General features: G+C 43.0%; 1 protein-coding gene across 3 annotated transcripts in view; it reads left to right on the plus strand.

Moving 5' to 3' along the window:
- The window catches only part of ncam2a (neural cell adhesion molecule 2a), a 1,392,794-nt gene that overhangs the window by 374,462 nt on the left and 1,000,301 nt on the right, over positions 1 to 18,031 (plus strand). The window lies entirely within an intron of this gene.

Genomic DNA, 18,031 nt, shown 5'->3' on the forward strand with positions numbered 1-18,031 from the left:
TGCAGTGACTTCTCCCAGAATGCTTCAGTCACTTCTCACCACACCTCATTCTCTTGTGCAAATAAACATTGAGCCATTGACAAAAAAGATCACAGAAGAAATACCTTATTATAACATTAAAAAAACTGTCACAATCAGCCAAAGTTTTCCCTTCTCCTCAGCTGCATCAACAAAGTAACAGCTTTTATGGGAGTCTGGGCTCTCAGCCAAGTATGCTTGTCTGAGAGCCCAGACTCACATGAAAGGAGTAGCTCTGTTGACACAGCTGGGCAGAAGGGAAACGTTGCCTGATTGACAGATTTTTAAAAATGTTATAGTAAGGTTTTTTTCTGTGATCTATTTTGTCGATGGCTCAATGCTTAATTGCAGAAGATAAAGAAGTATCAAGTGTTTCTGTTATTAATACTTTAAAGGTCTGGTTGATTGACACTTTTATAGGGTTGTAGCAACAGTGAGTTTTTTTTAAAAAGAAAATCATGAATAGGTGTTTTTAAAGTTTCTCACATGCCATTTTTACTATAGGGTTCATTGGTTCTGTACAGAATGTATACTGGGTGAATGAGTATGGAAGTACCATGAGTTGGCATGGAGGGTAAGAGGGGTCATGAGGGTGGTGGGGAGCATGAATTGGCATGGGGGTGTGAGGGTGGGTGAGGAGTGAGGGCTAGAGGGCCTAAATTATAAGCAAAAAATTGAACCAAAGTCCTAGTGAGCCCAGACAGGCTTTTCAAACAGCCCATCTTGGGACTTGGCTGCCTGCGTGGTTGCCTCTAATCTGCTTCCAGGGACAGTGGGCCACTCCATCCTGCACCTGCCCTCCCAGAACGAAAATTGGGTCTGACAGGGCACTTTCTACTGAAGTGTGTTTACCATGTTGGGAAATTTCTCGACCCAAACTACTGGCTTTGGTCACGAAAATCTGGCCTACTGTCTCTCATGACTATCGATGCTGATAACACTCCTGTTAACTGCCTTGCGATACTTAACTACGTTAAAGGTGCTTTATATGGGCAAACAGTAAAATACTGCAGGTATTGGAAATCTGAAGTGTAAACAGAAAATGCAGGAAATACTTAGCAGCTCTGGCAGCATCTGTGGAAAGAGAAATGGATTCTGACCTACTGTCAGAAAACTGGAAATTATTACCTATGTTACAAATTTCAAGCAAATATTGAGGTGTGGAACGGAGGTGAGGAAAGAGACAAAGTGAGGATCTGTGATAGGTAGAAAGCAGGAGAGATTAAATGAATTGGAGAATCATACATGCAAATTTTTGGGTCTATACATGTCATCCCATTTTGATCGCTCACACACTGTTGCTAGGCATCAATGCTGGACTGATGGCTGTTTTTAATTCCGTTGCTATACCCCAAGCTTGTGTTAAAATCAGATGCAACCCTGTCATCCATCTTCCTCTAACTTGCCCAGACAGTCGTTTCTGTGTTTTCCCAACAATTTCTACCATCTCAGAAGCCTTCAATAACCAAGGATTGTTTTAGATTTACTTCCTATCAATTGTCTTGAGTCTCTTTCTGTACAAGCTATCTTTTTCTTTTAAACACACAACCTGAGGGCTTTTACCCCTTTCTTTCAGGGATAGGCCATATAGGGTTCTTCTGTATTCGGAGAATGAACTAAAAGTGGTTTGATCCACTGTAACTTTGGTGAATAGGAATAGGTTTTTTATTCCGTTCGAATTCTGTAGACTAAAACGGACTGGGGAATATGCCATCTATTGAGATTCAACCTAAGAGGCAACATGGGAATGGTGCATAGACAGGAATTCATGAAAAATGGGTTGGCCCACCAGAATCCAATGATCAGAGGTGCATTTGGCTCGCTTTGTTGGAGAAAGTAGATTTGATAATCAGCACAGGATTGCAGGGGAGGATTATGTGGAAACAGGCCACTCGGCCCAGTGTGCTGGTTATACTCCACATGAATCTTCGACCGCCTCTCACACTTTCAGCATTTCAGTTCCCGTGCTATCATGTACATGTCTTGTTTTCTTTGGAAAACATCTATGCTGTTCACCTCAACCACTTCCTGTGGTAGTAAGATCCACATTCTAACCAGTCACTGAGTAAAGAAATGTCTCCTTATTTCACCATTGGATTTATTCTTTTTTTTTCATATTTATGGCCTCTGGTTTTAGATTTTCCCAAAAGTGGAAATACTGCCTATCCAACCCATTCATACCTCTATCAGGTTTTCTCGTTTCTAAAGAGAAAAGTACCAATCTGCTCAATCTTTCCTGTTGGCTGAAACCCCTCAGTTCCAGTTCACATCAAAACTTGCCCACTTTCCTCCACGGCCCACCACTCCATATCCCACCTCCGCTGTGCGCCCCCCCCCCACCTATGTCCTCACCAATATGTGCAGTGCTAAAAACATTTTGGCAATGAGCTCTAGAGCCATCTTTATACAAGAGGCGTTTCACTACAATGAAAGATACCATATATGTGTAATTGCTGCTGTACTCTGCCGCTTCGTCTTAGTGGTAGGAGGTTGTGTTCAGTTCAGTTTCCCTTGCTTCTAAGGTCCCAAGTCGGGCATCGAAGTTGGTGTGCAATAATCCTTCACGACAGCGCAAGTGACTAAGGATACTGAGACAAGAATATCTGGATACTAAGGATACTAAGACAAGAATTTACAGGACCTGTCTGTCCATTCTGCTTAAATAAAACAAGCCGGAGCTTGTTTCGAAAATAATAGCTTTTACAGAGATGGGGCGTTTTGATGAAGACCCTGGAAAATGCTTCAAGCTGGAGGCTATAATAAATAGATTGGTGTCTTGTGATTCTTCTATTCTTATATATATTTTTTTTTACCTAGTTAATAAACCACCAGTAGATGTATTGAGGTAATTTAGACTTAGAAACTGCTGTCAGACATGAAATGGATTGTTTTTATTAAAGTGGCAACATCTCTCTTAGTTCAATTTCCCCTTTGCTGCTAACAAAATGGTTTTCTTCATTTTTAAAAAAAAAACTCCCTCTCTCTATCTTTCCTCATGTGTTTGAGGAATGTTCCACAGCTACTACCGAATGAAAAGCTTCTTCACATGTAAGGCTGGCCATTAGGTGTCTGCAGGGGACACAGCAACAGCTACTTCCCCATCTGTTGACCATGCACAATAAGGTTGCCAATCTTCCAGGATTACCCAGGAGTCACCAGGAATTAAAGACTAAACTCCATAAAACTGCTGCGAGCAAAATTCAGAAGAAAAATCATAAGGGCAGTAAAAAAAACCTTGTTGTTTATTAGAAAAATATTTGACATATGGAAAAATGACTGTTTGGCTCAAAGTCAAGAAACGTCTGTTTGTTTTCTGATTAACATGGGAAAGCGGTGTGCTATGAATATGGATATTTTGGGTGACCATTAGCAGCAGCGTTGACAGGAGGTCATGTGATGACCCATCCAGGAATATGTCCATCTAGAGTTGACAACTCTAACACACAAGCATTTTCCTTAAGGTTGGGAGGATACTAGACAGCATTGTGCTCTCTACCAGTTCTGTTTTGGACGCTGCACCTCAGGCATGGAATGCTGGACTTAGAAGGGGACTTGGAGGTCGACCCTTTAAAGAACAGGTTGTAAACACTTGTCTTGAATTTTCCTTAAGTGTAGGAGGAATGAACTGACCGAGGTGTTTAAAATGTTGAAAGGGTTTGATAAGGTAACTACAGAACACATTATTTCCTGTGGTGGAGGCATCAGGGGAGCATCAGCGAAATCAGGTCATACTTTTTCATACATGCAGCAATGAAAATTTGGAATTTTCTCCCTCAAAGGACTATGCATATTGCAACAGTTGGATCTTTTGAAGACTAAGATCTGTAGACTTTTGTTAGGTTAGTGTGTCAAGAGGTATAGAGTGAAGACAGGAAAATTGAGTTGAGGTGCAGATCAGCCATGATCTAAGTGACTCTTCCTAATGTTCCTATGCTGCAGTTGAGACTAGCTTTCTTAGCACAGGCCGTGCATCAAAGCTGGAAGCTTTAGGTGTTTGACTAAACAATACATTTGCTCAGGGAGGAATGCAAGGAACCCCTGGTCACTGAGTAAGGCACATAGGGGACTGTAGCCCAGCATGAGTCAATGCTTCCTCAATAGGAAGAGGCAGAAGTGGAACAACTAAAAAGCCTCCTTCCCAAATGCTACGATCGCATTGGCTCCCAGAGGATGTGCCACCAGCTGATCAATAGAATATCCTCAAGCTGCCACTTTGATCGTGATACAAATGAGTATGGGTTTAGCTGGAATGTAGCTGAAGTTGCCTGGTCTTAGGGTCAATTGCAGTATGAGATCAGTTAGGCAGTCACACCACTTAGGATAGAGTCTTCTGATTTGGTCAGTGGCCAGGGACAGGAGGGTGTGACTGCGAGTGAGGCGGGTAAGAGGACCCAGAGGACAGGAGTGTGAGCCTCTGCAATTGTCTAATAGGGCTGGGGGTTCCAGGGTGGATGAACAAACTGACCGTTGCACCGTGGTATAGGAAGCCATCCAAGCTGGGGGAGCGAAAAGGAATGTAGTGGTAGTAGGGGACAGTATAGTGAGGGGGATTGACACTGTTCTCTGTAGAAAAGAGTGAGACTTCAGGCAGCTTTGTTACCCACCCGATGCCAGGATCGATACGTCTGCTCAGGGCTGGAGAGGAACTTGCAATGGGAGGGCAAGGATCCAGTGGTTATGGTCGATGTAGGTACCAACAACATAGGTAGGATGAGGAAGGAGGCTCTGCATAGTCAGTATGATGAGCTAGGCACCAAATTAAGCAGTAGAAAACTCTAAGGTAATAATTTCTGGATTATTACATGAGCCACATGCAAATTGGAATAGGACAAATATGATTAGAGAAATGAATGCGTGACTCATAGACTGGTGTGGGAGAAGTGGGTTCCAGTTCGTGGGGCACTGGCGCCAGTATTGGGGAAAATGGGACCTGTACCGTTGGGACGGTCTACGCCCGAACTGTGCTGGGACAGGCATCCTCACAAGCCACGTAACTAGGGAAGTAGAGAGGGTTTTAAACTGAATAGTGGGGGAAAGGGGTCAAATTTGGGAAGATGTGGTAAACAAAGAGTAGAGACAAGTCAAGAGAGAAAGATATTAATATGGGAAATGATAAACAGACCGTGACAGGGGGGGACACAGAGTACAAATCTAAGAGTAAATCAGCAGATAAGGCTAGATGCTATGAAAATAACAAAAGGACAAAACTAAAGGCTCTGTATCTAAACTTATGTAGAATTCGAAACAAAACAGATGAACTGATAGCACAAATAGAAATAACTAAGTGCAATCTGATAGCCATTACAAAGACATGGCTGCAGGATGACATAGATTGCGACCTGAATGTTGAAGGGTACATGACATTTAGGAAGGTCAGGAAGTTAGGAGAAGGTGGAGAGGTAGCTCTGTTAACTAATGATGTTATTAGCACATTAGAGAGGGATAACCTAAGTTCAGGAAACCAGGATGTAGAAGCAGTTTGGGTTGAGATGAGGAATGATAAAAGCAAGAAGTCATTTGTGGGAGTGGTGTACAGGCCCCCTAAATCCAACTACATGGTAGGACAGAATATAACAGAAGTGATAATGGGAGCTTGCCAGAAAGGTACAGGAATAATCATCGGGGATTTTAATCTACATATAGACTGGAAAAGTCAGATGGGCAAAGGTTGCGTAGATGAGGAGTTCATAGACTGTTTTCAGGATAGTTTCTTAGAACAGCACATTCTAGAGCCAACCAGAAAGCAGGCTATATTAGACCTGGTTTTGAGCAATGAGATAGGATTAATTGATAACCTCAATAAGGCACCCCTACATAGCAGCGATCATAATCTGATTGAGTTTTACATTCATTTTGAGGGAGAAATGAATGCATCCAAATGTAATATTTTAAGCTTAAATAAGGGCAATAATGAGGGCATGAAAGCAGAGCTAGCTAAAGTTAAAGGGATATTTCAGAATACACAGAATAAATACATTCCAATGAGAGAAAAATTCCAAGGGGAGGGCTCACCATCCATGGTTAACTAAAAAAGTTAAGGACAGTATATCATAGAAACATAGAAAGTGGGAACAGGAGAAGGTCATTCGGCACTTCGAGCCTACTCTGCCATTCAATATGATCATGACTGATCTGTGTCTCAATGCTGTGCTGCTGCACTCTCCCCATACCCCTTGATGCCTTTAGAGTCCAGAAATCTAGCTATTTCTTTCTTAAACATATTCAGTGACTCGACCTCCACAGCCTCTGTGGTAGAGAATTCCATAGGTTCGTCACCTCTAAGTGAAGAAGTTTCTCCTCATCTCACTCCTAAATGGTCTACCCCATATTCTGAGACTGTGAACCCTTGTTCTAGACCCCCCCACCACCACCCAGACAGAGGAAATATTATTCCTGCATTCAGTCTGTCCATCCCTGTCAGCATGTTAAACATTTCAATTAGATCTCCTCTCAGCCCAATCTGTCCTCATACGACAGTCTTGCCATCCCAGGAATCAGTCTGGTGAACGTTTACTGCACTCCCTCTATGGCAAGTATATCCTTTTCTTAGGTAAGGAGAACAAAACTGCACACAATACCACAGGTGTGGTCACACCAAAGCCCTGTACAGCTGCAGTAAGGCATCCTTCCTCCTGTACTCAAGTCCTCTCACAATGAAGGCCGACATACAATTTGCCTTCTTAACTGCTTGCTGCACCTGCATACTTGCTTTCAGTGATTGGTGTACAAGAACACCCAGATGTCTTTGTACATCAACATTTCCCAATCTATCACCATTTAAATAATACTCTGTCATTTTGTTTTTCCTACCAAAGTGGATAACTTCATACTTATCCACATGATACTGCATCTGCCATGTATTTGCCCACTTACTCAACGTGTCTAAATTGCCTTGAAGCCTCTTAACACCCTCCTCATCGTTCACATTCTCACCAAGTTTCGTGTCATCAGCAAATTTGGAAACATTACATTTGGTTCCCTCATCCAAATCATTGATATATATTGTGAATAGCTGGAGCTCTAGCACTGATCCCTGCTGTACCCCACTAGTCACCGCCTGCTACTCCGAAAAAGACACATTTATTCCTACTCTCTGCTTCCTGTCTGCTAACCAATTCTCAATCCATGCCAATATATTACCCCCAATCCCATGTGTTTTAATTTAGCACACGAATCTCTAATGTGGGACTTTAACAAAATCCTTTCTGAAAATCAAATACACCACATCCACTGGTTCTCCCTCTTCTATTCTACTAGTTACATCCCCAAAATACTCCAGTGGGTTTGTCAAACATGATTTTCCTTTCATAAATCCAAGTTGACTTTGTCTAATCCCGTTGATATTTTCCAGTATCCTGTTATCACATCCTTTGTAATAGACTCTAGCATTTTCCCTACCACTGATGTTAGACCAGTCTATAATTTGTTGTTTTCTACCTCCCACCTTTTTTAAATAGTGTTGTTATATTTGCTACTCTCCAGTCTGCCAGGACTCTTCCAGAATCTACAGAATTTTGGAAGATGACAACCAACGCATCCACTATTTCCATGGCTGCCACCTTTAGCATCCTGGGATGTAGATTATCATGTCCTGGAGATTTATCAGCTTTCAGTTCCATTAATTTCTCCAGCACTATTGTTTTAGTAATACTAATTTCCTTCAATTCCTCTTTCTCACTAGACCCTTGGTTCCCTAGTATTTCTGGGAAGTTATTTGCCTCTTCCTCCATGAAGGCAGAACTAAAGCAGTTGTTTAATTGCTCTGCCCTTTCCTTGATTCTATTATAAACTTAAAGCAAATGCGTACAATTACTCAAAGGTGGGTGGCAGGTCAGAAGATTTGAAAAAGTATAAAGAACAGCAAAGAATGACAAAAAGATTAATAAGGAAGGAGAAATTAGAGTATGAGAAAAAGCTAGCAAGTGATATAAAGATGGATAGTAAGAGTTTCTATAGATATTTAAATAAGAAAAGATTAACAAAGTGAGTTCTGTTGAAGGGTCGTGAGGACTCGAAACGTCGACTCTTTTCTTCTCCACCGATGCTGCCAGACCTGCTGAGTTTTTCCAGGTAATTCTGTTTTTGTTTTTAACAAAGTGAGTGTTGGTCCTATAGAAAATGTGTCTGGGGAATTGATCATGGAAAGTAGGCAGATGGCAGGTGAATTAAACAGGTATTTTTGCTTCAGTCTTCACTATAGAGGACACAAGTAACATCCTGGAAATAGGTGTAAATCAGAAAATGGATGGGAGAGAGGAACCCGGGAAAATTACAATCACCAGGGAAGTGGTATTGAGCAAATTGTTGGGGCTGCGGGGCTGACAAATCCCCAGGTCCGGATGGACTTCACCCTAAGGTCTTGAAAGAAGTGGCTAGTAAGGTAGTTGACACATTGGTTTTAATTTTCCATAAGTCCCTAGATTCGGGGAGAGTTCCATTAGATTGGAAGATAGTGAAAGTAACTCCATCATTCAAAAAGGGAGGGAGACAGAAAGCAGGAAACTACAGGCCAGTTAGTTTAACATCTGTCGTAGGGAAAATGTTGGAAGCTATTATTAAAGATGTTATAGCAGGGCATTTAGAAAAATTCAAGGCAACTGGCCAGACTCAACATGGTTTTGTAAAAGGGAAATCATGTTTAACCAATTTCTTGGAGTTCTTCAAAGGAGTCACATGTGCTGTGGATTAAGGGGAACCTGTGGATATACTGTATTTAGATTTTCAGAAGGCATTTGATAAAGTGCAACATCAAAGGTTATTGCAGAAAATAAAAGCTCATGGTATAGGGAGTAACATACTGGCATGGATAGAAGCTTGGCTAGATAACAGGAAGCACAGAGTTGGTATAAATGTGTCTTTTGCTGGTTGGCAGGATGTAACAAGTGATGTGCCACAGGGATCAGTGCTGGGGCCTCAACCTTTACAATTTGTATAAATGACTTGGATGCAGGGACTGAAGGAATGGTGGCTAAATTTGCTGACAAAGGTAGGAAGGAAAGTAAATTGTGAAGAGGACCTAAAGAGGCTACAAAGTGACATAGACAGGTTAATTGAGTGGGTAAAGATCTGGCAAATGGAGTATAATGTGGGCAAATGTAAAATCATTCCTTTTGGCAGTAAGAATAAAAAGGGAGCTTATTATCTAAATGGTGAGAGATTGCAGAGCTCTGGAATTCAGAGGGATCTGGGTGTCCTAGTGCATGAATCACAAAAAGTTAGTGTGCAGGTACAGCAAGTAATTAGGAAAGCTAATCGAATGTTGGCATTTATTGTGAGGGGAATTGATTACAAAAGTGCAGAGGTTATGCTTCGGTTGTACAGGGCATTAGTGAGACCTTATCTGGATTATTGTGTACAGTACTGGCCTCCTTATCTAAAGAAAGATGTAAATGCGTTAGAAGCAGTTCAGAGAAGGCTTACTAGACTAATACCAGGAAAGGCCAGGTTGACTTATGAGGAAAAGCTGGACAGGTTAGGCTTGTATCCACTGGAGTTTAGAGGAGTAAGAGGTGACTTAATTGAAACCTTTAAGATCCTGAGGGGTCTTGACAGGGTGGATGTGGAGAGGATGTTTCCTCTTGTGAGAGAATCTAGAACTAGGGATCACTGTTTAAAAATAAGGGGTCGCTCATTTAAGACAGAAATGAGGAGGCATTTTTTCTCTGTGAGTCTTTGGAACTCTCTTCCTCAAAAGATGGTGGAAGCAGAGTCTTTGAATATTTTTAAGGCAGAGCTGGATAGATTCTTGATTAACAAGGGGGTGAAAAGTTATTGGGGGTAGGCAGGAATTTGGGGTTGAGTTTACATTCAGATCAGTCATGATCTGATTGAATGGCGGAGTATGTTCAAGCGGCTTCTAATTCATATGTATGTTCATATCATGCCTGTGTCGACTCTTTGAAAGAGTGATCAATTAGTCCCAGTCCCCAGCCCCTTTCACACCACCCCGCAAACTATTCCTTTTCAACAGTATTGCTCATTAACTTTTGAACGTTGCTATTGAATCTTCTTCAACACCTTAAAGCAGTGCATTCCAGTGAAGGCCAGACATTGAACCTAGAATCCAATTGCATTGATCAGGGTAGATTGTTAATTGTACATCAATTGTGTTTAATTATGTGCATGTGGAGGCCATTAATTGGGGTTTCACTTGAGAACATATAGAGAGACACTATAATGAAACTGTGGTGTAATTAAGTTACGAGGTATATGTTTGCAATGTTTCACTCTGTAAATAAATGTTAAACCGAATGAAGATCTGCTACAGGAATACACTTCAACAACTGGTTTTCTGGAATATAGTGGTTTTCTGGAATATAGTGGTTTTCTGGAATAAGGAAATTGAGGATCCACTAATTCAGAAACCAGATCAATTGCCCTTTACAAAACATAAGAAGACAAATAGTGATTGGTGTTTCCACTGCTCAGTGAGAATCAAGAAATGAGAACAAAAATTTAAGGTAAACACCAAAAGAATTAGAAAGGAAAAAGAATATTTTCATCTCTTCGGAAGTTTTGCAGAGATCAACCACCCTTTATGGAAGCCAGACAATTTAATTTCTCTTGAATCTCAGTTAACTTCTGTAGAGTTTGGTTGGTCTGATGATCTCCCAGTTGATGCCTGTAAATACATCCCCATGCCTTTAGATACAACATTGTTAGAAGTTTAAAATACTCTTTCAAGATCTATTGGTGTCATTGGCTAGGCCACCATTTGTTGTCTATCCCTATGGCCTCTGAGAAGGCGGTGGTGAGCCGCCATCTTGAACTGCTGTAGCCTGTGTGGTGAAGGCACTCGCACAGCACTGTTAGGTGCGGAGTCTGGGATTTTGACTTAATGGTGATGAAGGAATGGCTGATGTATATCCAAATCAGGATAGAGGGAAAGTTGCAGCTGGTGATATTCCTATGCTCCTCCTGCCCTCGTTCCTCTAGCTGGTAGAGGTCGCAGGTTTGGAAGGTGCTGTCAAAGAAGCCTTGATGAAGTTGCTGCAATGCATCTTGTAGATGGTTCACACTGTTGCCATGGTGGGCTGCTGGTGGAGGGATTGAATGCTTAGGGTGGTGGATGGGGTGTCGATAAAGTGGGCTGCTTGTCCCTGGATGGTGTCGAGCTTCTTGAGTGCTGTTAGAACTGCACTCATCCAGGCAAGCGGAGAGTATTCAATCACACTCCTGACTTGTGCCTTGTAGTTGGTGGACAGGCTTTGGGGAGTCGGGGAGTGAACGACCCACTGCACACTGCTTTGAAAGCAGCCTATAAAATGTTTTAAAGTGGAATAAAACTGGCATTTAAAGAAGGGGATTTTGTTTTTCATGGGCAGTGAGCAGGGGGGGTGGTGGAATTAAACATGGTGTGTCGTGGAGTAAAAACTCCGACATGGACTTCCTGTACGGGAACATTTTGTGATTTGGTCAGCTTGATTAATATTCCCACAGAAGTAAAAAGAAAATCCTGTCATGTGTGCATGCAATATTAAATAGGGCCCCGAATTATAAGCTGTGTGTGTTTTGATAATTGCCATGTTTTAAATATGTAATTTAATTTTAATTTAAAGCAGCAGGAGAGCTTTGAAAAATGAGCTGTTCTCTGTTTCTCCTGTCTCTGTGGTGCGTAGATGAATAATAATCCTTCAGAAAGTTCCGACAGCTTAAAGCACACCCTGTTCAACACGCTCTGGGCAAATTCCTCTTTGTGACTGCTCTATGTTTACTCACCATGGCAGCATCTGAAAAATATAACCCTAAAGGCAGAAAATTAAATCGGCATTAAATTGGAGGATCTAATTGAGGATTGTATACAGTAAAATGGAATGATTTATTTTGGAGCCTTGTCATTTAATGCTTTTGTTTTAAAAGGGAAATATTAGTTTATCGCTTCCATTCAATCATCGGAACACTGATTCTCCTAATTGGAGTAGGGCACTTGAGCTCGTTAGAACAAGCGGATAGTGAGGCGAGGCTGAGGGCTAGTGGTGTAAGGGGAAATGAACATCTCTGCCTCCTCTGTCATGTAATTGATATGGATGATCCAGTTCGAGTTTCAATCTCTGTCATTTGTAAAATGAACATTAACAATTCGTTCAAATGATTTATCAACATCATTAGTCTGGACTTAATTTTTCTTTTATGAGTTTTATACACAGCAGGATGAGAGGTGTTAGCCCCGGGGAATGGGAAATGTTCTCACTTTGGGCCACGGGTGGCAGTATGGAACATTCTCTGGTAGATATAGTTGAGCTTGATGACATAGATTGACAGGACAAAAACAGGCCATTTGGCCCGACTGGTCCATGCTCAGCATGCTCTCTATGCCTACCCTGTTAAACCTCCGAATCATTTTAAAGTCCTCTTAGGTCTTTCTAGAGAAATAAACCGCATACGTAGCCTCACCACCACCTTTTCAGATTGAGCAGGGACAGGAGGTGCCAGTGAAGGTCAAATCCCAGAATGAATTAAAATGTGAAAAAGTCAGTCTAGCATATGTCAGCAATGTTTCTAGATATTGATGTCAGAGCAGAGATCCCTCTTTCACGAGTGTGGTGATCTTACCATCTTGGACATCATCGATCCATCCTGTGGGGCAGAATTTTGCCTTCGTCGGGCGGGCACGGCGGGCAGGCCCAGGAGCGGTTGGGATGTCGACTGCTGCCCGCGATCGGGCCCCCGACTGCGATTTCATGCTGGCTGCCCGATTAACGGCCATCCAGCGTGAAACGCGCGCTGCAGCGGTCAGCGCTGCGGGGGCGGGGGTGGGACCGGGAGGAGTGTGAGCACTGAAGTTCGTGCGTGCGCGTGGGCACGCGCAGTAAAAGCTCCCTGAGGCACAGAGCTGCCTCAGGTAGCTGAAGGTTTTCAGCACTCAAAATAAAGAAATGAAAAATAATGCAAACGCGTCCCCCTCATGGGAGTCTGTCACTTGAGCAGGGACGTGTTACATAGAAAATGTTTTTTGCTTTTTTTTTTAATCGCTGGTCAGAACCTCATCCCGCCCGTGGATGAGGGTTCGCTTTTCGCCCGCCCGCCAGCCAATCAAACGGTTGAACGGGCAGCGAAAAATTGTACTCAATTAATTGATTAAGGGACTTAATAGGCCGCTTAATTGTCAGCACGTGCGCTGCCGATCAAGATATCATGCGAATGCGCGATGATGTCAAGACGCTCGCCCGACATCTTCGCCCATCATTTTATGCTTGAGCGTGTCAGATGCGCGCCCGCACGCTGAGGTAATATTCTAGCCATGATTCCTTTGTGTAAAATTGCCATTTCAGTGCCCAATCACCATTGCATCTTACAGCATAAGAAGGGACCATTTAGCCCATTGTGCCTGGGCAGGGTCTTCAAAAGACCTATCCGCTACCCACCACCCTGGCCCTTCCCCATAGACTGCAGGTGAGGGGAACCTAATGCTTCGTAGCATGAATATTAAGTCCATTTCCCGCAGGAAGGTGACTTCGTTTCAGCTGGGCCACATTTGAACCTGGGTCCCACAGATTTGGTGGGATGCCATTCATTTAGATTTAGGCTGATCTGTATGTTAACTTAACACAAGTTCACCAGCACAATACCAGCGCTAAACTATTTATTGTACACACTCGTATAAAAGCGAATCTCACGTAAAAGTTGACCCCATGATTTTTTGACCGAGAAAAACATAATTTTTCAAATATCACATGTACAAGACGACCCTAGTTTTTCAGGGGTCAAAGCCCAAATATTTCAGAACCAAAACATGAACCTGGAGACGTTAATGATTCAATTTCATTATAAATGTATAAATACTAATGAAAATGAATCCTGGTAAATAAATAAATGCTTAAAACAATTATGCGGTTAAGTTTTCTTTTATTAAAATGGCTAGAGTAATCAGATTATGAATGACAAACCGTGTTGTGATTATTAATTACTTGCCAGTAATTAATATAAATTCTTTGACGTTGTTGGTTTTTACTTTATTCCATTCCGACCACCTTTTTTGGATTTTACACCGATGTCAACTCCTTGAAAATATTACCTGTGTAAAAATCAACCCCGTTACTTTTAGCCTAAAAAAATTGGTCTCCAAAATTTGACTTATAAGCAAATATATGCAGTAAATTATGAAAAACAGGTCTGTAGTCCCTTGAGTGGAGAAAATTAAAATGTGATTTAATTAAGGTGTTTAAAGCGATTGAAGGAACTGATGAGATAGAAGGAGAAACTATTTCTTTCTGATAGCAAGCCCAGAACATGGGGGATTACCTTAAAATTACGGCTAATCCATTCACGAGTGATGGCAGGAAGCAACTTTTCATGCAAATGATAGTGGAAATCTGGAACTCTCTGCTCCAAAACAGCTGTTGAAACAGGAGGGGGAGCTCAACTGAATGTTTCAAAACTGAGGTTGCTGAGAGTTTTGTTATGTGGTGATGGAACCAAGCCCAGTGAATGGAGTTAACATACAGATCAGCCACAATCCAAATGAATGGCAGAAGCAGTTTGGGGGAGCTGAATGGCCTGGCCTTTGCTCTATTGTTCTTAGGCCTGCACACAGCCTAGTTTCCTCCCCACCCTGTCTGTGCATATTAAACGTGACATATTGTGACAGTGAACTTCCATTTTGATTCGTTTTGAAAGGAGTAAAGGCTCAGTGAATGGATCAGTGCGCACACGTATAACGCGCCACCCAGATGTACCTATCAAAAGCTTGAGCCCTGCTCCTGGCTGAGTTAACTGAACTCGGAGGGTGGCAGCGGGAAAGGGCAGCAATTTGTTGCAATTTACCCCTCTAGAAAATGGCCTTCAAACCCTAGAGTGTGTCTTCAAAATGCGAGACAGATTAATTAAAGTTGCGACCGGTCTCATAACTGTAAGGTCTATGGGAAAAGCTCAGGGAAATCGGACTAATTGGTTAGACCTTTGAAAAAGCTGGCACTGACATAATGGGCTAACTGATGGGGCTATAAGATTCAATGATGATTCGGTACTAAGTAGGCAATCCTACACACAGAGAGAGCATAGGATGGACAGATGATGAGAGACGGAAAAATCGTCATACTTGTGCAGGAGTGGCTTCTGTGTTGAGGTTGGGCTACAGGAAGGAACAAGCCAGCGGCATTCCCTGATCCTGGTCATTATTCACTGCTCCTGCAGGTTAGGCAGTCCGAGATTAAACGAACAGCTGGTCAGGTAAGGAAAGCCAACCCTCAGGGAGCACTGCTTCACCAGCTTCAGTTCAGTTACTGGTTGCATAAAGAAAAAGGCTATTACTCTTCACAAATGGTGGGCTCCTCCAGATTCTGACTTCTTGCGCATCTCAGATTTTAATCGTTCCAGCAAAGGTCTTCACCTGTCTGGGTCCTAAATTCTGAAATTCCCTCCCTAAGCCTCTGTAACCCTCTCTCTCTCTTGTCCTCCAAGATTTTCCTTAAAATCTACCTCGAGCTGTTGGTACCCTCTCTTAATATCTGATTAATATATAATAATATTATAATATAATATAATATATTAATATATGCCAATTTTTCAGTGATAATTGCTTTGAAGCCCTTGGTTATTTTAATATGTTAATTGTGCCATACAGGTTTTTTTGTTGTTGTTTTTTGAGAGGAGGAATAAAGAGGAGTCAGTGAATGATCAAGAGAGCCAATTTCACCTATAACTCCTTTTACAGAATGATAGTTTAAATCATATTTACAATCGTGCACACAGTCTGTATTTCAATGCTCCATGTTGTTTATGCAAGCAGAATGAGAATGCTGATAATTGCTTTAGAGACTGTTGAGATTATCCATTTGTTTAGCCCTTAATGCACGTTCTGAGATTTGGTGCTCAGCACTGGATTCTCAGATCATACATTTGTCAGTAATTGTGAGAGATTGCGCTTTATTTCAGCATTTATTTTATTGTTCTCTACTCCCGGGCCTGAATTTTCAGCTCAGCGGGCGGGTGCGATTGACGGGCCCGGGAGCATTCGGGAAACTGACCGCGATCGGCCCCTGACCGCGATTACAAGCTGGCTGGCCAATTAACAGCCAGCATGAAGCGCGGGCTGATACGATCAGTGCTGCCTGGGCGCCGCCATTTTACCTGGGCGGGCCAATTAAGGGAGCCTGTGCGGGCGAGGGGAGGAGGGAGAGTCAGGGCCTGGCCTGGCAGGGCATGTGCATGAAAGAGCGCAGAAAACCCCCTGAGGCACAGAGGCGTCTCCAGGAGGTTAGTTTCACGTATAAAACATTGAATAAAGGGAGGAAAAAATTTTAAGGACATGTCCCCTCATGTGAAACTGTTGCATGAGCTGGGACATGTCCATTAATGTTAATAAAAATTTTTTCAACACTTTGGGCAATATTTTCCCCCCCATTGGAGGGGAAGTTGAAGTGCGGGCGTGCAGAGGTGTGCCTCTGATCAGCGCCGCCATTTTACGTGGGCGGGCCAATTAAGACCCACTCAGCATGACGTCCGCATGGAAGCGCTATGCGCTCCCTGTGCGGGTGGGAGAATCCCTAAACCTGAGAGTGTGCTCTTTCACACATGCACACGATAGAACGCACTCATCTCCCTGAGGCTAAGTGCTGCCTCAGGGAGATCGGTTCTACTGTCAAAAATATTAAAAATAAATAGAAAGAAAAAAATTCCCTGACATGTCCCCTCATGTGACACTGTCACATGAGTTGGGACATGTCCATAACCTGTTAAAAAACTTTAACTAAATTTTAAAAAACCTACATGAAACCTCATCCCGCCCGTGGATGAGGTTTTATGCTTTTTCTGAAGCCCGCCAGGGCTCCCGGCCTGCCCGCTAATCTTAAGGTTGGACGGGCAGGTCCATTAATTAACTTAATGACTCTGTCAATGGCCTCAATTGGCCATTGACAGATCGGCGGGCGCACAGCTGATTTTGCTGTGCCCCCGCCTACCTGAAAATTTAAATGGGGCGCAGTGACGTCAGGAGTTCTGCCCAACATCATCCCGCGTCATTTTACGTGACGGCGAGTGGGCCCCGCCCCCCCCTGCTCGCTGATGGTAAAATTCTGCCCTTTAAAAACGTTCATGAAACCTCATCCTGCCCGTGGATGAAGTTCCATGTAAAATGCGAAGGCCGCCTGGTCTCCTCACCTGCCCGGCCGACCTTAAGGTTGGACGGGCATCTCAGGTCAATGATTTAATTGATTGTTAAATGGCCTTAATAGGCCTTTGACAGTTCGGCGGGTGCGCAGCTGAGTTGGCTGTGCGTCCGCCAAACTGAAAATCTGAATGGGGCGTAGTCACCCTGCACCATTTTATGTCTCGGCGAGCGGGACCTGCCCCTACTCTCCGAGCTGAAGATTCTACTGAAAGATTTTTAAAAACTGGGAAAAAAACATCCATGCATCAGAAACAGTTACCTGAACATCTGTAACATGAAAATTCTGCCCAAACGTTTTTTATTTTTTAAATTTAATGACGGAAGCCTCATCTCATCCTTAGATGAGGTTTCCTGAAAAATGCGTAGGCCGCCTGACCGATTTGCCCACCCACCAACCGCAAGGTTGGACGGGCAGTGAAAAATCCCAGTTAATTGCGCCATTAATGGGCTTAATAGCCCTCCTACTTGTAGGCAGCCGCGCTTCCAAGTTTAGCACGCGCCCGCCAAGGGAAATATCACGTGGGTGCGCGATGATGTCTGGACGCTCACCCGATGTCATCATGTGCTATCTTACGCTCGGACGTGTCAGGCGTGCACCCGCACGCTGAACGAAAAATTCTGACCCCAGTTTGACACTGCGCAACCTTGGGCTTGTTGAAAATGTGTCATAAACGTTAGGATAATTCAGACAGTTGCCTTTCAATGGCAAGGCCAAACTGGTTGCCGTGTGCAACTGTAGCTCTGGGGTGAACAGAATGAGGAGGGGATTCATGGGTGCCCGATCTGTAAAAGAGGAATCACCTCTCTGGACATTTCACCCTTCTCTGGGTGGCTGGCTGTGTGGTCAATCACGAATGTAAGCACCTGGCCACAACATTGTGCCATCAATCAGCAGTGTTAACGTTT

Source organism: Cetorhinus maximus, chromosome 16 (genome assembly GCF_964194155.1).
Source record: "Cetorhinus maximus chromosome 16, sCetMax3.hap1.1, whole genome shotgun sequence".
NCBI classification, from domain to species: domain Eukaryota; kingdom Metazoa; phylum Chordata; class Chondrichthyes; order Lamniformes; family Cetorhinidae; genus Cetorhinus; species Cetorhinus maximus.